Below are 20,803 nucleotides of genomic sequence, written 5' to 3'. Positions count from 1 at the left end.
ACTCTGAGGTCACTCCCAGGTTTATGATCCCACAATTCATAATAACTGGGACAGTGCAAAGCATGCTTTCCTTCCAAGTGCAGCAGAGTAGCATCAGTGAGGCAGGGACTCTAGGCAGGGAGCTGAACCAAGAACCATACCCAGTTCAGCAGGGTAGAGTCAGTGAGGCAAGGATCCAGGCAGGGAGCTGAACCAAGAACCATAACCAGTTCAGAGGCAGAATGATGACACACACGGAAAGAGAGGCCAGGGGACAAACCTGACAGGATCATGTGACCCAAGTTCAAAAGCATGGGCCAACAGGGGCAAAGCCACAGCGAGCTTTTGTCAGGGACAGCTGTTCTTGCTGCCAGAGCCCTGTGAGTAGACATAAATGCTGTGTGAGGTCTGTTGACATTTACATATTTCTGGGTCATACTCCAATATGGCAGCCAGAGACATTTACACACACTTCTGTAATCTTTCCAGTCTGCTATCCAAACAATCTGGGTTGCCATTTTCTTGGTGACATTTTGCTACATGGCATGAATTTGAAAAAAAAAAAAGTGTGTGTGTGGGGTGGGGGAGTGTTAGGTTAATTCAAAGTTCCGGTTAATGATAAATTAGTATATCCATCAAATCATATACAAATTATCGAAGTTCTAAAAATCAAAGTGAATAAACTACCAATAATGAAACACTTTTAATTTCATGTTTCATGTTTTAGAAAGCATTTTCATGTTCTGCACTATCTTGTTGGACTATAAAAAGTCAGCCCGTAAATCTATGGTATCAGGAATTTTTGATGAACACAGAAGGAATAAGCTCAGGGCAGTAGGGCTTTGATGGCTTGTTTCTACTGTATTAAGTGTTGGTGAGATTTAAACCATATTAAGAATGAGATATGACAAAAAAACTTTATAAACTAGGAACAGAGGCCAAAATCACTTGTTTGTGATGGTTTAGACATGAGGGGAGTTAGCAAAAAGAGGGAGGGAAAGAGGCTCAGAGAAGCTGGAGAGATGGCTCAGTGGTTAAGAGCACATAATGCTCTTCCTGAGGACCTGGATTCGATGCCCAGCACCATCAGGTGGCTTAAACCGCCTGTAAACCCAGCTCAGAGGGATCTGTCATCTCTGACCACTGCAGCACTTGTACTCAGGTGCACATACCCCTCCCCAAACACATAATAAAAATAATAAAAATAGATACTTTAAAAAAGAGATTCGGAGAAGAGGGAGCAAAAAGGGGAGATGGGATGAGGGGAGCAAACCTATCGAGAGACACCAGAAAGAGAGAGGAGGAGAGATGATGGGTGTGGGTGCAACAAAATGTATGTTTTTTTCATGTATATGTGGGTGTGCATCCAGGGGAAAAAAATCTCAAAAAGTATTTGCACCAGAACACAGGATGTGGGATGGCTAACACCAGGGATGGAGCTATCTAGATGGACACGATCCAGTTTGTATCACATAGGTTTAAGATCTTGCTGTTTGGTAGGAAATGACTCACTGTGACTGTGCCTCAGGAGTGTCATTAGGAGGACTGACAGTGATGGAAAGGTTCCCACTACCGCCCTGGGCTGAAGCCAGCAGACTGTGAGCAGCTCAGTTCTCATAGCTGTGACAGCATCATCGATTGTCGGGACCTGTGCCTTGTGTGCAGTGGAGTGTGCACATACTTAGCTCTGTGTCCTGTGTGCCGTGGAGTGTGCACATGCTTAGCTCTGTGTCCTGTGTGCAGTGGAGTGTGCACATGCTTAGCTCTGTGTCCTATGTGTAGTGGAATGTGCACACGCTTAGTTCTGTGCCATGTGTGTAGTGGAATATACACACACTTAACTCTGTGTCATGTGTGCAGTGGAATGTGCACATGCTTAGCTCTGTGTCATATGTGCTGTGGAATATCCACATTCTTAGCTCTGTGCCATGTGTGCAGTGGAATGTGCACATGCTTAGCTCTGTGCCATGTGTGCAGTGGAATATGCACATGCTTAGCTCTGTGTCCTATGTGCAGTGGAATGTGCACATACTTAGCTCTGTGTCATGTGTGCAGTGGAATGTGCACATGCTTAGCTCTGTGTCATATGTGCTGTGGAATATCCACATTCTTAGCTCTGTGCCATGTGTGCAGTGGAATGTGCACATGCTTAGCTCTGTGCCATGTGTGCAGTGGAATATGCACATGCTTAGCTCTGTGTCCTATGTGCAGTGGAATGTGCACATACTTAGCTCTGTGTCATGTGTGCAGTGGAATGTGCACATGCTTAGCTCTGTGTCATATGTGCTGTGGAATATCCACATTCTTAGCTCTGTGCCATGTGTGCAGTGGAATGTGCACATGCTTAGCTCTGTGCCATGTGTGCAGTGGAATATGCACATGCTTAGCTCTGTGTCCTATCTGCAGTGGAATGTGCACATACTTAGCTCTGTGTCATGTGTTCAGTGGAATGTGCACATGCTTAGCTCTGTGTCCTGTGTGCAGTGGAATGTGCACATGCTTAGCTCTGTGTCATGTGTGTAGTGGAATGTGCACATGCTTAGCTCTGTGTCCTGTGTGTAGTGGAATGTGCACATGCTTAGTTCTGTGTTCTGTGTGCAGTGGAATGTGCACACACTTAGCTCTGTGTCTTGTGTGCAGTGCGATGTGCACATACTTAGCCCAGATTTTAAAATCTCTTGGCTGCAAAATGGTTTCCCTGCTAACAGATTTTTATATTGACTAAGACTGATGACAGGGCTAAGAAATGACTGTTGTCATTTTCAGAGTGCCTTGGAGAGGGGTGCGTGTCTTGAGAGAAAGCAATGGAAAAGGAGCTGAAAGGTTAGCATCTGGCTCATTATGGAACATCTCAGAGTGATGTCACCGGAATAGCATGTAAGAGGCTGCAGTCTCCAGGGAAGCTTTGGAAGCCAATGGCAGTCACTTGCTTCTTCCTGAGCAATGCTGCACGTGTGGACCTTTCTACTCCTCTCTTCTGCATGGTGGACTGGTGAAGGCCAAGGAAGCACTTGATGTGCAAGTTGTGTTGGGCCCTTCAGTCCAGAGCATTGAGACTGACAAAATGTAATGGACCTCTGAGACAAAAGACAAGGATAGCACACTTAAGGCTTACGGGTCCTTAATGTCACTCTGTTAGAAAGATGGCATAAAGTATATGACTTTTGAAATAGTGAATAGTAAAACTAAGAACTTCTAGATGACCAGATTGATGCATTGAGAGATGACAGATCCTAAAAAAAATATAAGTAGTCAGGAAAGGGGTGGGCAGATCAGGCCCCAGTGCCCAGACGACCTTCTTCTACTCACTTCTTTGCTGAGGAGACATGTACATCCTGACTGCTGCCATCTAACTAGCCTGGCCTCATTGTGCACCTCCCAGGCCCATGGCCAAGTGGACTAGGCCTGGGAAAATGATACCTAGCCCAAGACCAGCCAACCATAACCTCAACTGTTATTTCTTGGTTTGTGGTTCTTGCTTTTGTGTTTGCTTTAGACAAGGTTTCTCTCGGTAGCACTGTAGCCCAGGCTTCTCATGAATTCACTATGTCGCCTTCCATGGCCTCAAGCAAGCTCCTACACTGACCTCTTGAAAGCTGAGATTATAGTCTGGGGCCTCCACACTTGACTATTTTGATTTCATTTAATCCTGGATGGTGCCAACAGACCATTCTCCCGAAGAGTCCAGTCTTATAGAACTTTGTCTCACTTGCTGTTCTAGACATAATCTAAGACAAGAAAAGAAGGGAGGAAGAAAGGCGGGAAGGAAAGAAAGAAGGAAGAAAAAAGGAGAGAGAAGGAAAGAAAGAAAGAAAGAAAGAAAGAAAGAAAGAAAGAAAGAGAAGAAAGGAAGGAAGGAAGGATGGATGGAAGGAAGGAAGGAAGGAAGAGAGGAGAAGATGTTTAGTTCCCAGGATCAGAAGGTTCAGTCCTACTAAGAGTCCACGCTCTGCCTCTGTGCTAGGGACACTGCTGTGTGCTGTGGGAGTTCCTTCAGCTCCTTCAGCCAATCGCCGCTGAGTTACCAGCCCATTGGGGCGTGGTCTCTCCCTTTAAAAAAAGCAGCGGCTGTCCTCCACTCTCTCTTTGTCTTCCGGCTCCGTTTCCGGCCCCTGGACTCCTTTCCTGTTCGCGCGGAGGGGCTGTTGTCTGTGACGGTAATCTGTAAGTTTTTTCCCCTTTGAATAAATAACCATTCTATTAATCATAATTCCAAACTGGTGTGGGATTGTCTGTGACTTACGCCTTCATCTGGCGCCCCACGTTTGGTTGTAGAACCCCCCCTTCCCCCCCACTCAACTGTTTGCTACCAGCTCGGCTAGTCACGAGACCTCCCTCAGCTGTGGCCTGTGCCCTGTGTGTGGAGCCAGCAGTTCAGTTAAACCCCACGCCTCCCAAGCTCCACAGGCTCGGGACAGTCTCTGCCTGCCTGGTTTGCTCTTTTCTGAGTTGTTTTTAAATTTCCCTTGTAAGTGCGGTGCTTTAGTGGCGTGAATCAGAACGACTCGGTCACGTGGAGGCATACGCGGCTTCCGGGTTGCTCTTTTCTACCCCTGGATTCTGGGTTTCTGGTTCCGTGTATGGAATTGATTTAATTAAACTTTCTTTCTTGAGCAACTTATATTTCCTAGTTTTTAACAAATACTAAGGCAGACACTGAAACAGGACCTGTTTAAGTCACCTTTGCAGTGGTTCTAGTCGCAACTTGGCAACGGCGCCGCCAACTAGACAAGAGGTAATATGGCAGTTTTTGTTTCCAACGCCAATTTTACTGTTTTCTTTATTAATACAATGGATTATGTCATGCAAGGTTTATATGACTATGGGAATATATTAATTTACTTGTTGCTAGGTTTCAGTTTTCTTTTCAATATTTTATCATTAAGAAAGATACGATTTTTACGGACTAATATTGAACAACTAGTTGAAAGGATTAAAATTATTGAAAATCAGGGGTTATCTGAACAAGTGGATACTATGATAGACAAAATTGACTCCATGTCCAAGGGTACTAGGAAGTTACCTGAAAGGGTACAGGCTGTTGAATTTGACGTTCAGATGTTACCACAAAGTTTTGATAAGGTAACAGATAGAATGAACCTCCAGAATGGGAACCAAAAAACTGATACCTTAGTGAAATTACTAGAAACACGGGTAGGTCAGGAGATTCAGGATTTAAGGGATACAATGATAAAAAGATTAGAAATGATTGAAGAAACTATTGGAGCTGGTGAACAGAGTAAGAAGGCACAAGGACAGGATACAATGCCACCACCAGCTGTTAGAACTGGCTTACCCAGGGTCCTAACAACATACCCTGTAATTTATTCTGACAAAGGGTTAACTTCCAAAGGCTCAAAGGGAGTTAAAGAAGCTAGATGGACACCAATAGCAATGAATGATTTAAAAGAAATTAAGCAAGCTGTCGTTAACTTTGGCTTGCACTCTGCATTTGTTAAGGAAATGATAAGGACTTGGGCTTCTAATGTCAGAGCTACCCCCCATGATTTCTCTCAGCTAGTGTCTGCAGTTTTAGATGATGGGCCTTCCTTGATGTTTGGAATTTATTTCAGAGAAGAATCCAAACATATGGAACAGCAAGGAAGAGCAAAAGGTGTGGAGGTTTCCCAAGATCAAATTCTTGGTGTAGGAGCATATGCTGATCCACAGGTCCAAGCTCTTTATGATGAAGAAGTGCTGTTCTTATGTCACAAAGCAGCCTTGAATGCTTTGAATAGAATACAAGATCCAGCAAAAAGGGTCGAATCATATACCAGGGTTAGGCAGGGACAGAGAGAACCCTTTACTGACTTTGTGCAAAGATTAATTAAGGCTCTGGACATAGGGGTAACAGACCCAGAAGCTAGACGAATACTTCTTGAATCTCTAGCTTTTGAAAATGCAAATACTGAATGTAAAAAGATAATTGGGCCTTTAAGATCTAGATCAGCACCAATGGAAGAATGGATACAGCATACAATGAATGTTGAGATGTTTAGCTATAACGATGAATCCTGGGTAGGAGAAGCGATTTCCAAAGCTATGAGGAGACATCAAACTACCAGGTGTTTTAATTGTGGTAAATTAGGACATCTGAAAAGGGATTGCAGGCAAAGAAATCCTAGGAATAATATCTCCTCTGGGAATGACAAAAGTAGGAGATCTCAGCCTTCAGGTATATGCAGAAGATGCGGTAAAGGCCGACATTGGTCCAACGAATGCAGGTCAACAACAGACAGACAAGGCAACCCGATACCATCGGGAAACTCCTTGAGGGGCCTCTCGCAGGCCCCCAAGCCAAAAGTGGCCCAGTCATTCCCAGTTACAGTCGAAAATGTGTCTCACCAAGAAAATTAAAAACTCCAATGTCTGCCGTAAAAAGTAATACTGGTCTAAATGATGAATTACATGTGGAGAATGAGTCAAAAAATTCAGGAGGACAGAGTAAACGTATATTTTGGCAAACGTATATTAACGATCAAAGACCAAAGCTAAGAGTCTGTATAAATGGCATTTTTATTGAAGGCTTATTAGACACAGGTGCGGATGTAAGTATAATTACTCCAGAATCCTGGCATCCGAATTGGCCTCTTCATGAGGTAGATGTTCAGTTCCTGGGAATTGGAACCCTATCTCGTGTAAAACAAAGCACAAGATGGGTGGAATGCATAGGGCCTGAAGGGCAAATAGGAAGATTAAGGCCATATATAGCAAATATTGCAATAAATTTATGGGGCCGTGACCTGCTACAGCAATGGAATACCCAGATTAACATTCCTGTAGTTCCAGGAACTCACAATTCTGGGAAGGATATAATGAGGTATTATGGGAAAAGGTCACCAGCCATTCAGGCTGTACAAGAACACACAGCCAATAGCAAACCTTTAGAGGTACCAACAGCCCTACCTTTAAAATGGCTAACTGAGAAGCCAATATGGATCAAGCAGTGGCCTCTAGCTGAAGATAAGTTACAGGCTTTGGAACAGCTGGTACAAGAGCAACTAGATGCTAACCATATTGAAGAATCAACCAGCCCTTGGAATTCTCCTGTGTTTGTTGTAAAAAAGAAATCTGGTAAATGGAGAATGGTGACAGATCTAAGAGCTGTCAACAAGGTAATTCAGCCTATGGGTCCGCTACAATCTGGAATTCCTTTGCCTTCTCTATTACCAAGAGGATGGCCTCTTATAGTTATTGATTTGAAAGATTGTTTTTTCACTATACCTTTGCAAAAAAAGGATAGAGAAAAATTTGCCTTCACAGTGCCTACTTATAATAATTCTCAGCCTACTAGGAGATATCAATGGACTGTCCTCCCACAGGGGATGCTCAATAGTCCCACATTGTGTCAATATTTTGTTAATAAGCCACTGGAAATAATTCGTAAGCAATTTCCCAAGTCCATAATTTATCATTACATGGATGACATTTTATTATCTGATTCAAATAAAGATATTTTGGAAAGTATGTTTGAAGAAGTAAAGAAAGTTTTGCCTAGGTGGGGATTACAAATTGCCCCTGAAAAGATTCAAAGAGGAGATTCTATTAATTACCTAGGCTACAGAATAGGGTTAGAGAAAATTCGAACACAAAAGGCACAAATTAGGAGAGACCGGTTACGGACTCTTAATGACTTCCAAAGATTGTTAGGAGATATTTCCAGTCTACGACCAGCTGTTGGGATAACACCTGATCTAATAGTTCATTTAAACAAAACCTTAGATGGTGATAAGGATTTGAATAGTCCCAGAAAATTGACAGTTGAAGCAGAAAAGGAACTGACAATGATTGAGGAAAAATTACAGGAGGCACATGTGGATAGGGTCAACCCGAATCTTAGTTCCATCCTAGTCATACTGCCTTCCAGAATTTCTCCTACAGGGATTTTAATGCAGAGGGAAGATATTATTTTAGAGTGGATATTTATACCTCATAAACCAAGTAAAAAATTAAAAACTTATGTAGAAAAGGTTTCAGAATTAATTATAAAAGGTAAACTGAGACTTCGTCAACTAGCAGGTATAGACCCAGCAGAAATTATAGTGCCTTTTACTACTGAGGAAATAAGAAAGTTATGGGAAGATAATGAACCATGGCAAAGAGCTTGTGCTAATTTTTTGGGAGAAATTAGCAGCAACTATCCCAAAAGTGATAGACTTAACCTCATAAAGAGAACTTCTTGGATTCTTCCTAGAATTGTACGTGATGCTCCAATAACTGGAGCTCGGACATTTTATACCGATGCAAATAAATCAGGGAAAGCAGGTTATAAATCAGAAGAATTGAGTAAGGTGGAACAAAGCCCTTATAATTCTGTCCAGAAGGCAGAATTATATGCCATTCTTATGGTGCTAAGGGATTTTAAAGAACCTCTTAATATAGTTACAGATTCACAATATGCAGAAAGAGTTATCTTGCATATTGAAACCGCTGAATTCATACCAGATGACACAGAGTTGACTTCATTGTTTATCGAGGTACAGGACATAATTAGGAATAGGCTTTGTCCAATGTACATAACACACATCCGGTCCCATACCGGTCTGCCTGGGCCTCTAGCACAAGGTAACGCTGAAATTGACCAATTATTGATTGGAAGCGTTCTGCAGGCCTCAGAATTTCATAAAAAACATCATGTCAATAGTAAAGGCTTAAAGAAAGAGTTTTCCATTACATGGCAACAAGCTAAGGACATTATAAAGAGATGTCCTACTTGTTCTTTCTATAATCAAACACCATTGCCTGCAGGGAGTAACCCAAAGGGTACTCAAAGGAATGAAATCTGGCAGATGGATGTGTTCCACTTTATGGAATTTGGTAAATTAAAATATGTACACCACACCATAGACACGTATTCAGGTTTTCAATGGGCAACTGCCCTGAGCTCAGAAAAGGCTGATTCGGTAATCACACATTTATTGGAAGTTATGGCCATCATGGGTATACCTGCACAAATAAAGACAGACAATGGTCCAGCATATGTATCTAAGAAAATGAAACGCTTCTTTGCTTATTATAATATAAAACACGTTACAGGTATACCAAATAATCCTACAGGTCAGGCAGTTATAGAAAGATCAAATCGTACTATAAAGGATATGCTAAACAAACAGAAAGGGATGAAAGATACCCCCAGAAATAGATTGCATAATGCTTTATTAACCTTGAATTTTCTTAATGCTAATGAGAAAGGAACAACAGCAGCAGAGAGGCATTGGATAATGGAAAAAACTTCTGAACTAAACCAACCTGTTTATTTCAAAGACGTGCTGACCTCTCAATGGAAGCCAGGAGATGTGCTACGTTGGGGAAGGGGTTTTGCTCTTGTTTCCACAGGAGAAGAAAAATTGTGGATACCATCAAAATTAATAAAGGTTCGATTTGAAGAGGAGAAACCTCTTGGAAAGGAGAAATGACAGCATCTACAATGATGATAACCATACAGGTGGTAAGAAAAGCATATAGAATGGGGGCAGGGTTCTGTTCTTATCTCCACAGGAAAACACTGATCTTTGAAAAGTTCAAGGGACCCTGGATATTTGAATACTGACAGATGGAAAATAACGGCCCAATAGGGACTATCAAGAAAACTGAATAGGTTCTGTAAGTACCATATACTAAATCATATTTCTAAATTTATAGAGCTGGTTTTAGAGTTGAACTCTGGCTCAGTCCCTCTCTAATTCCAAGCCTGTTGTTTAAAGAAAAACCCAGAGTTTCTGGAGTTTCTGTCTCATGTCAAGAGCCATGATATGGGACAGAAAGAAATATGAGTTTAGAAAACATCTTTACTTTTCTTCATATCTATCATACCTTCATTAAATATATCTATCATGTCTCTCATTGAATATAGGTATTCATGTATATGTCTATATAATTAATGTTTAAGTTTTCCACAATGAACAATGAGTTTTTCCTACAGTGACATTTGAAGTTTCCAGGAAGAAGATGGGGCCCCATAACAACAACTCCACCTGGTTGATATGACGTCATGATACTGATAGCGCTACTACAAGACCTGTTTTGGGTACCAGCTGCACAAGACGGTTCCAACGTGCTGAAATGGTGCACATCTTGTACAACATTCTGGCCAGACCTCCACAAAATACTCAGAGACTATTTGCAATTTTAAAAGACATTGATCTTGAAATTTAACCATCATTTTACTTTCACAGGATCCCCCAGAAAGAACGTCGCCCCCATGACAGCTGGAAGTAATTCTAGAGAACGACGTCCCCTCTCCCAATAAAGTTTGTCCTTGGGTTTAGGGACATCATTTAGGGGTTGGTTATAATTAGTATACGGTTGAGGGTTGGGGGAGGAATTTTATAAGCACAGGAATCTTAAAAAAAAAAAAAAAAAAAAAAAAAAAAAAAAAAGGAGGGATAATTGGATTATGGGATAAATAGATTTGTACTTGTGAGTTATTGCTTTTAGACAAACATATTGGTATCGATTCTTATATATTGATACAAAGTTAAATTATGTTGACTATTTTATGCATGCATGCTTCATGCTTCTACCTCTGTTTAAAACATTTTTATGTATTTGTATATATATATTGTATTGATATATGTATATTTACCATATTGCATTGTACACTTCTACCTCTGATTAAGATACTTATATATTGTTTATGTATTGATATATATTTATCATATTGCAATGTATACTTGCACATTGTTTATATTTGGAGGTCTCATTGTCCTCATTTATTGCACACTTGTTTATTATCTCAGTCTTTAAGTTAGATAGATATTGAGAATTATATAGATCAACAGTCATCTAAGTTTGTCATTTATAATTAGACTAATCAGGTTCTTTAGATATATAGAGATTATATTCAGTATAGATAGATAATCTTCAACCTCTTCAAAGAGCTGTAGAAAATGGCCTTTAATCTAATTCAGAGTTCTATGGTAGGGAGACACAATCACTCCTGGCAACACTGATCTATGCCCGAGAGAATGTTGAGCACCAAAGACACTCCACCTGGAGCCTTTCTTCTTGGCAGAACTGGCCTTTGGGTAAAAAAATGCTCATACCTCAACTACTGACAGAGTTACAGAATATCCGTAAATGGATAAAACAAGACTGTCATATCCTGCCAAGACAGGGTAAGATAGTTTTGAAGTTTCTTGCCTTTGAAAATGGTATGTCAGTTACATCAGGCCTTAGCCAAAGTTGGTTGCTTCAATGCTGCAAATGTGACTTTGGGTGTTTGTCCAGGTAGCCAGTTGTCTCTGCGATTTGGTACATGTTCTGGAAGTTGTTTGATTGCACTTCCTAATTACTCAGATAACATTATTTCCCTTCTCAGATCTTCGATGGGATTGAAGATTATATAAATGTAGTTACTTTCCTTTCATGACTTGGCCAAGTTATTTGTTATACAAGACTTAAGCTAGTTAGAATAGGATATTTGTATTTATTGTATATAATTTCGTAGGTTTGTACTTATTGTATATAATTGCGTAGTAGGCTTAGAACTCTCTTACTTAAACAAAAGGGGGAGATGCTGTGGGAGTTCCTTCAGCTCCTTCAGCCAATCGCCGCTGAGTTACCAGCCCATTGGGGCGTGGTCTCTCCCTTTAAAAAAAGCAGCGGCTGTCCTCCACTCTCTCTTTGTCTTCCGGCTCCGTTTCCGGCCCCTGGACTCCTTTCCTGTTTGCGCGGAGGGGCTGTTGTCTGTGACGGTAATCTGTAAGTTTTTTCCCCTTTGAATAAATAACCATTCTATTAATCATAATTCCAAACTGGTGTGGGATTGTCTGTGACTTACGCCTTCAGCTGTGACCTCTCCATGCCATGTCACATTTAACCTTTAAACTCACTTGGCAAGACAGCGGTGGTTCTTAGTTTCATCCTACAGAGGAGGATATTGAGTTGAGAGAGATTACAGCGAACAGATAGTTAGCTGACCCTCTGCCACTCCCACAGCTTCTGTAAAGCTGATCTCTTTCCTTTCATTATTTCTTGTCTAGACAGTGTGCTCTGGGTCCTTCATTCTTCAGTCTTCTGTCCGTTGGATGAATAGATCAGTTGCCTCCCTGGTCCTTGGTTGTCAGTATGTCCTCCATAGGTTTCACCTGTCTTTTCCAAGTTACTTTGCTCCCCTTTGGAGCTGCTTCACATCTCTGTCCTCAGGTAAATAAATGGCTTTGAGAGTCTGCTTTCTCCAAAACAAAATCTAGAATTTGTTATGTAAATGGATCGTTCTGTACCCAGTGCCTTGTTGTCTTTCCCTTAGCACAGTGCATCATGAAGACAAGGGAAAAAAATGAAGAACTTGGATCCAAGTCTGCAGGCCTGCAGAGTCCAGGACACTATGACCTAAGCGTTAGTTTAGACAGTGATGTTAGGGATAGGCTTTTACATGTAGAACCAGCACATTGCAGGCATATGCTAACTAGTTGTTTCTACAAGCAAGGCAAATACTTTTCTGGAACCAGCCAAGCTAACTGTAGGGTCAGAAATACATCTAAATAATTGGTTGACAGGGCCAGCATGCTGGGCAGCCAGTTTAAGCCTGCATGAAATGAAATCTATTTCTCCCTTATGATGATTTGTGCATTCACGTCTGCCTAATTCGTGGAAGAATCATCTCTTCCTGAGGCAGAGGGACTAAGCAATGTTTTCTGCACTTTGATAGTTGTGTTCCATGAATGACAACTGGGGAGTTAACCTTTGACAGGAAGGACCAGCATCAGCTGCCTTCCCCTCAGCCCATAAACAATGAAAAATACCCAGGACTCACAGCCTCTGTGAGACGGAGACGGTGCTGTCTTCTTAGAGACTGAATGTTGACTGCTAAGTGGGCTTTGTCCACTCCATTTCCTATGTGTTTGCTCTTGGGAGCCATGTGTGGTTACTGATTCCACACCATACTCCGAATCCCTTAAGTAGAACACAGAGAGCCTAGCTGAGAGGGAGCGAGCGATTCTGCATTCAGACAGTGACCTATCGCAGATTTGCAGAACGTGACAGTTTCGCACGCCATGTGCCTGATTGATTTGTCCTTTTCCTGTCTGCAAGATTTCATGTGCAAATAAATGTTTTAGACGATGCTAATGCCACGCTGATGACTCTCCGCAAGCCTTCCTCCTTTTGAGAATAAAATAGCTGTTGTCTCCTCTTGCCTGGCTGTTGCTCATCTTTCCTGTAGGCATTGCGAGGAATAAAGGGGCATCATTCCTCCCTGGATTCCTTCACACAGACACAACCTCCCCTCTCCCCCGCAGCTTAGGATCTTTGGGGTTTTCTGGTTGTTGTTTCTTGTTTTGCTTTTAAGAAGCCTCTCAACTATGAACGGACTTTATTTCTTAAAACTTCACCTGTCTGTTAATTCTCCTCAAGGACATTCTTTAAAAACAAAACAAAACAAAAACCCACAAGACTAGAAGCAAGGCTTTTGTCTTAGCTTGGCATTACGATGTATTGCCAGTCTTCCACTGTCTCTCCATCCGGTCTGGTCCTGTCCAGTGATCCCTCACCCCGCCCCATCCCCAGCCTGCTGTATCCTCTGCGGCAGGACTCTCTCTCAGTCAAGTGCAGTCAGGTGTCCTTTTCCTACAGGAATGGAGATGTCCCGGTGACTGAAGAAGCCTGTTAAGGTCAAGAAGTCACTTAGCAGACAGAAGTCAAATGGGTCTTGAGCAAAAAATGACTCATGTCTACCTCTGACGTTTACTGATACTGTCACCTTGCACAAGATGCCTAAACCTTCAAAGACTCACCCGAGCATCTGCGAGATAGGGGTGAGATTACAACTTAGCTCGCAGAGTTGGAATCCCAGGACACCAGTGTGTCAAAGTGCTTGGCATGCAGATCCCGCCCCAAACCGAGCCCTTGCATTTGGTCGCTCTCATTGTTGTGAGAGCAGCTAAGAGGACTTCTGATGGCCTCGGATTAGGTGCTGGGAACCTAGGAAGCCATTGTTCAGACCGTAGCTTCCATCCCTGGCTTCCCATTCGATTTCCGGTTCTCCATTGCTACTTAAAAGGCAGGAGAGTCACAGTCTTCTCTCCCCATTTAGATTTAAGGAGTGAAAAGTAGATGTAAAAGTTTGATGAAGCCTCTCTCCGGGTAATTTATGGAGTAGGCTGACTTTACGAGTTTTTCTGAAAATGCTCTCGGCTGCGTTGGGGAAAAGATAATAGGGACATTTTTTGAGGAAAAATGTTCAGCTAGCTGTGCTCCAAGAGATTGGACCATCTTTCTCCCTTGAAAAGCCTTTGGTGAGGAGCTGACGATGAGCCACAAAACAAGTAGATCCATCACTTTGACAGGATGTTTTCCAAGAGCCCCGGAGCACTAGCTGTGACCCTAACTGGCAATCTCTCCTTATCTGGGACAATTTCACTGGAGGAGGAAGGCAAGAATCACTTTTCATAGTTTCAGTTTCTCATTAGGTCTAGGCTGAAATCTCAAGCAACTTTTGAGAGAACACTGTAATGTTTCAATTGCTTCCTGGATGGTTTGCTTCCGTGGCTTATCACGCTGCCCCTCACTTTTACCCGGCGTGCAGGCATCAGGGTGACTTCCAACCCGATCCTCCCATCCTTAACATGGTCTTACGTGGTTTTTTTTCACTTGACACAGCCTGTGTGTTCATCCGCTGTAATATTCCGCAGCTGCGAGCTTTTCTCTTAACAAAGTGGAAATGCAAGCTGACGTGGGTGGAGACACGTTAGGTGGTATGTCTAAGTAAAACCAACCTTTATCAAGTTCTTACTACGTGTCCGTCAAGCTGTCTGGGGCTTTTTACAGTATTCGCTCTCCTTTTATCACCCCAATGACCCTGTGAGGTCGGTCTTACTAATCTTTCCATTTTGCAGCTGAAAAACTGAGGCAAGAGAAGTTTAAGTGACTTGCTCGGAGACACGCGCCACTAGGGCTGACAATGAAACACAGGTCCGGCGAGGCCTAAACCCAAGCTTAGCTACGCTATGTTTTGAGGAGGATACTGCAATGCCCTTGTTTTCAGAGGAGGGCGGTGCATGCTTCCAGGGGCCAACAGTTAGTTCCTGTCCACAGCTTTTCCTCCTGGGTACCTCACAACACTGTCCTAGCAGTTGGGTCTTCTGGATTCCCGGCTCTCTCTTCTCTTTCTCCACATTTTAATTGAAAATTAAATTGCTATGCAAACTGCTTTTACAAATGTCAAGTTGCCTATCCACTACCCTTGCTCTCTCGGTTTTATTTTCTAAGTTTTCTAGGTATTTTTGGTTCAGAAAGTTCCAGGCGAATCCATGAGAATGCTTCTAGGTTCCTTGAAGCAGGACTCTGAGGCACCAACTTTCCCCGGGACTAGAGACTCCTCGACTGTGGTGGTCCAGTCCTTAGGCCGTTGTCTCTTTAGAGACAGAAGAAACCCACGGCCTCTGCCTGTAATGACCCCTGAGTGGAGAAAATGATCAGACTTGCACCCAGATTAAAATTAAATTTTAGGCAGCTCATTTCCAGCCTGCTCCCTCTGGTTTCAATCCAGACAGAACCTTAAACAAATGGTTCCAATGTACATGGGACGCGCCAGTCAAAAGTCTCATCTGCTCTGTCAGATCCAGGCGTGTCTGTTTGTATCCCAAGGTGGGGTGGTGGATTAAACCTCCTCTTAGCTCATGCCACTGTTTGCTTATTCTCTGGATGAATTCATACTGAACAAAGATTCTGGAAGGGTTGTTAATTAGCCCTGTAATCTAATTTATTGCTCCAGGCACCAGATACGCACTATACCTTCAATAATGTTAATTTTATTCTTTTGTGAGCTGAGCCTGGTATTCACAGGCAGCTGTAGGATGTAATTTATTTCTCCCCACTTGCCTGCTAAATATTAATTCTATTGAAAACTGATTGAATAGATTATGTAAAGCGTGGTCACTGCATCCACTCTAAAGGTTAATCCTGCCATCCTGTAGCCAGATAATTAATTTGCAGTTGTTCCCAGGCATCAATTCTCAGGGAAGTTAAGGTGTGATGGGTCACAGTCCTCTATTAAGGAGATCACTGTGTGCCCGTCTATGATAAAACTCCCAAGCAACAAACCTCAAAGCCTTGGGAAGTTAAGGACCTTTAGGACATTGATGGGCTAAATGTATCATGGGAATGGTGCTATCCCTGATCCAGATTTTAGAAAGTAAGTTTTACTAATTGCTATAGTTTGGGTTTAGGGCTTTCGGGACAAAGGTCCATATGTAAAGGTTTGCTCCCAGGGTAGCACTTTGGGAGATGCTATGAACCTTGGACAGATGACAAGTCTTAGGTCACGGCCTGGCAGGGACTATAAACTCTCTCTACTGGCCCTTCTATCTGCTTCCCACCTCAGCATATCAGCACCTTATTCCACATGGTCCCACCACAATAAGCTGCCTTGGACAGAGGTCCAAACCAATGGGGCAGTGGCTGCTGCCTCGTCTTGGACTTGAACTTCTGAACTCGGAGAGGAACAAACCCTGTCACGTTACAAAGGTACCTCAGCTATTTCACTGCAGTAGCAAAAGTGGCGTCAGTAGCCTTCTCTTACTTCAGTTCTCTTAAGTGTCACTTCACCTGTTGGGAAGCCAGGCATGGTTTGGTTTCAGGAAATCTGGGGCGCTCTACCGCTTCAAATGGGAATGTGGCTCACCATTCAAAATTTCCCGGCCAGGAGAAACCTTGACAGACATCTTCATGGCTTCCCCTGCCCATCATCACGCTCTGACCTTAAGTACACACATGGTTGGTTACCTCTACACTTCTCTGAAGAGAAAGAACCACCCAACAGTGTAATATGAGGGCCTGCTTGTTGGGGTTTCTGTCCTGCCCGGTTCCCACAGCCGTTTAGGTCCCAAAGAAAATCACACAGAGTTCTACATGAGTTATAAACTAATTGACCCATTAGCTCAGGCTTCTTATTAACCCTTATAGCTTATATTAACCCATTATTCTTATCTATGTTAGCCACATGGCTCAGTACCTTTTTCAGCAGGGAGGTCACATCCTGCTTCATCGGTGTCTGGATAGGACTGGGATGGAATGGGCTTCCTCCTTCCCAGAATTCTCCTGTTCTCATTGACCCACTTCTACTTCCTGCCTGACTACTGACCAATCAACATTTATTTAAAACATAATTGACAGAATACAGAATTGTCCTGCATCACAACAGTGTCCTTCCATTGTGTTGCTAGGTTGCTAGAGAACTCTTCCTCCAAGGCAGTCCGTGAGCCCTCTTCATGTTTCCCCCTCCTTGGCCAGCAGTAGGGACATCTCAAGGACAGCTGAGCTGGAGCTAGAGGCTCATGTTTACTTGGCTTTGTGAGCCTGCTCTAACAAATGTTACATAAGAAGACAAGGTTGAAGTTTTAAGCAACATGAATATGTATTCGGCATGTAAGACAAACTCACATCTCTAAATCTTTTAAAGTGGCTAATGCTATAAATATCCCAAAAGCCATAAAAATGACAACATTTTTACTTAAAAATATTTTTCTGCCCTGCTTTTGTATAAAACATTTTTCAAAATTTGGTCTGCCTACTTTGATCGTTTCTTCGTGCGGCAATGGTTTCCTAATATCACTTTCTGGGGGAGAATAAGGAGATAATTCTTCTAGCAGAGTGTCAGAACATGTTTCCTATCGCGGGTAATTAGGTTGAAGAAAAGATTTCGGCACCACACTCTGACACGCTGTTTTCAGTACTGCTTCAGGATGGCGCCTACAGCACAGGAACCTGATAAATCCCACTTCTTACAATTGCTATCAAAAAGGGAAAAATAGACATGAGGAGAGTTTAAAGCTGATTATGTTGCTATGCAGTGTATTCCCTGACAAGAGAGAACTTTACTTCTGTCTTCAACCACATCCTCTCCTTTATTTTCCTCGTGTGATAGAATGTTCTAGATGAGGTTGGAATCCAGCGTTCAGAAAACTCATTTCTTCTCCACTGTTCAGATAGTGTTTGCCAGTCTCTGGAGAATTCTATTTTTTTCTTTCTTTCTTTCTTTCTTTCTTTGTTTTAACTCTCTGTGTACCTGTGTCAAGGGCAAGCTGAGGTGCTGGCTATCATCTTCCCCCTGGTTTCTTGGTGTTTCTTGCTGCCCAGTCCAGAATAGCTGGTGCCCAGGCTTCCAGGGATCCTCCTGCCTCTGCTTCCCACGTCTCTGTAGGAGAGTTGACATTACAGACACATGCACCACATCCAACCCTCTGTGGGTTCTGGGGATCCAAACATAGGTCCTTATGCTTGTATGGGAAGCATTTTACCCACGGAGTCATCTCTCCAGTCCCCAAAATTCACTCTTATCTTGATGTGACCCATGTCCTTGTTGGAGACTCGACAAGTCAGCAGTCAGTGTAGGTATTCCCAGAAGGCACTCCTATGTGGCGATTGGCTATATATGTACATGATTCAGAATTTTAACAAAATATCCCATTTAGCCAGTCTAAATGTATCCCCAGCTCAAAATCCCCTCAGGTAGATACCTTGAGGACTGATGGACACTCCGGGGCCTCTTGATAAATGCACAAGAAGGAAGGAGGAGAAGTTAGAAGGAAAAACTCACCAAATTTAACTGATGAAATTAAAAGGAGTTGAAACATGTTATGCTGGTTTTCTTTTGTTTCTTCACATGAAATTTAGCATTTTTCATTTGAGGTCTGTGAAAAATTGTACTGGGATTTTGATGGATACTGCACTGAATTTATGGATTGCTAAATAAAACACCAGTAGCAAAGACACTGAGAGAAACAATTAATAAATGGGACCCCCTGAAACTGAGATGCTTCTGTAAAGCAATGGACACAGTCTACAAGACAAAATGGCTGTCCTCAGAGCGGGAAAGGATCTTTACAAACCCCACATCTGACAGAGGGCTGATCTCCAAAATATACAAACAACTCAAGAAGACATCAAACTACCAAATAATTCAATAAAAATGGGGTACAGATCTAAACAGAGAATTCTCAACAGAAGAATTTCAAATGGCTGAAAGACTTTTAAGGAAACTGTAACATGAGGGCTGGCTTGTTGGGGTATCTGTCCCGCCCAGTACGCCAACGAGCCAGCAAGTCCCAAGGAAAATCACACGAAGTCTACATTAGGTTATAAACTGATTGGTCCATTAGGTCAAGTTACTTGTTAGTTTTTATGACTTATCTTAACCCATTATTCTGATCTATGTTAGCCATACAGCTCCGTACCTTTTTCACCTGGGCAGGTTACATGCTGCCTCTTCAGTGGTCTGCACAGGAATGGCAGAAGAAGTTTCTGCTTCCCAGAATTCTCCTGTTCTCATTGCATCACCTCTACTTCCTGTCTGGTTTTCCTGCCTATACTTTCTGTCTGGCCAATCAGCGTTTTATTAAAATATGATTGACAGAATACAGACAATTTTCCCACACCATTTTCCTCTTTTTTTTTTTAAACAAAGGAAAATACCCATAGTCCATTTGTTGGGAATGTGGGCGTAGTATTTTAGGCTACTTCCTGCTGGTTGGGGGCGCTGATAATCTTATGGGGACCTAAGGAAAATTTACAGTTATAATCAAGTCCTGACTGGAGTATCCTGTGAGTCTTGATCAGTTTTGAACTGAGTTTTGAACTCAGGCAGCAGTTTTGAATCTGTTCTGGATGTAGAACTCAGACATCTGGGCCATCTATTCCTGTCGGAGATTTTCCAGGTGGCCTCCCTTGGTCAAAGATGATTTTTCTTAACTCTGAATAAATCCACGGCCTCTCATTTTCTGTGGAAACAAAAGCAGAATCTCTTCTCCAAAGTAACATACCTTTTGACTTTAATTTTGAAGCCAAGGTATTTTCAAAATACCTATCTTGGGTTAGTACAGCAGCATTTTTAAACAAAAGTCTTTTAGCAACTGTTGCTCCTTCTTCAGCATTCAAACAATTTAAAGAGAGCATAATAACATACAGTATCAAAATTTTCTGTGTATTTTTCATCTTTATGTGGCTTTACTTTAACCTCTATTTTTTCTATTTTTACTTTTACTTTTTGAGACTGGTTCTCTGTATATCTTTGTCCTGGAATAACTCTGTAGACCAGGCTGTCCTTGAACTCACAGAGATCCTTCTGTCTCTGCCTCCCCAGTACTGGGCTCAAAGGTGTTTGCTACCACACCTTGAACTCACAGAGGTCAATCTCTACCTCTGTCCCTTGAAGTCGCAGAGGTCAATATGCCTCTGCCTCCCAGGCATTGGGATTAAAGGTGTATACCACCACACCCTATTTCTCCCTTTTTTCTTTTTTCTTTTTAATGACTTTAACCTTTAGCCTGCATATATTTTTAACACATTGTAAACTCTTTAGAGGTTTTCTTCCTCTTTGAATCTCTCTTTACTGTATCTCTCTTTTTCTGACTACATGAGCCTTTAATTTACTAAGCAATATGGAGAGTCATGGCTTTGACGGCTAGAGAAACATCCTTAGTCATCAGAGAAATGCAAATTAGAACAACTCTGAGATATCATCTTATACTTCCCAGAATGGCCAAGATCAAAAACATTGATGACAGCTTATGCTGGAGAGGATGTGGAGTAAAGGGAACACTCCTGCGTTGCTGGTGGGACTATGAACTGGTAAACTTCTCTGAAAATCAGTATGACAATTTCTCAGAAAATTAGGCATTGACCTCAAGACCCAGCAATACCATTTTTGGGTATATACCCAAATGAGGCACAATCACACCATAAGAACAATTGCTCAACTATGTTCATAGCAGCATTATTTGTCATAGCCAGAACCTGGAAACAACTTAAATGTCCCTCAACCAAAGAATGGATAAAGAAAACATGGTACAATTACAATGGAGTACTATTCGGCAGTAAAAACAAT

The 20,803-nt window shown here is 42.2% G+C and overlaps 1 pseudogene across 1 annotated transcript in view; it reads right to left on the bottom strand.

Annotated features, from left to right (window-relative positions):
• LOC148118343 (large ribosomal subunit protein eL27-like) overlaps nucleotides 1-16,997 on the bottom strand; it is a 32,260-nt pseudogene extending 15,263 nt beyond the window's left edge. Inside the window, exon 1 of the transcript XR_015736130.1 lies at nucleotides 16,934-16,997. The product of XR_015736130.1 is annotated as a large ribosomal subunit protein eL27-like (transcript). The remainder of the gene's footprint in view (nucleotides 1-16,933) is intronic.
• Between the last annotated feature and the right edge of the window lie 3,806 nt (nucleotides 16,998-20,803).

This window comes from Myodes glareolus, chromosome 23 (genome assembly GCF_982192425.1).
Source record: "Myodes glareolus chromosome 23, mMyoGla1.1, whole genome shotgun sequence".
In the NCBI taxonomy this organism is placed as follows: domain Eukaryota; kingdom Metazoa; phylum Chordata; class Mammalia; order Rodentia; family Cricetidae; genus Myodes; species Myodes glareolus.
Note: the sequence above shows the minus strand (reverse complement) of the source record. Positions and strands in the feature narration are given on the sequence as shown.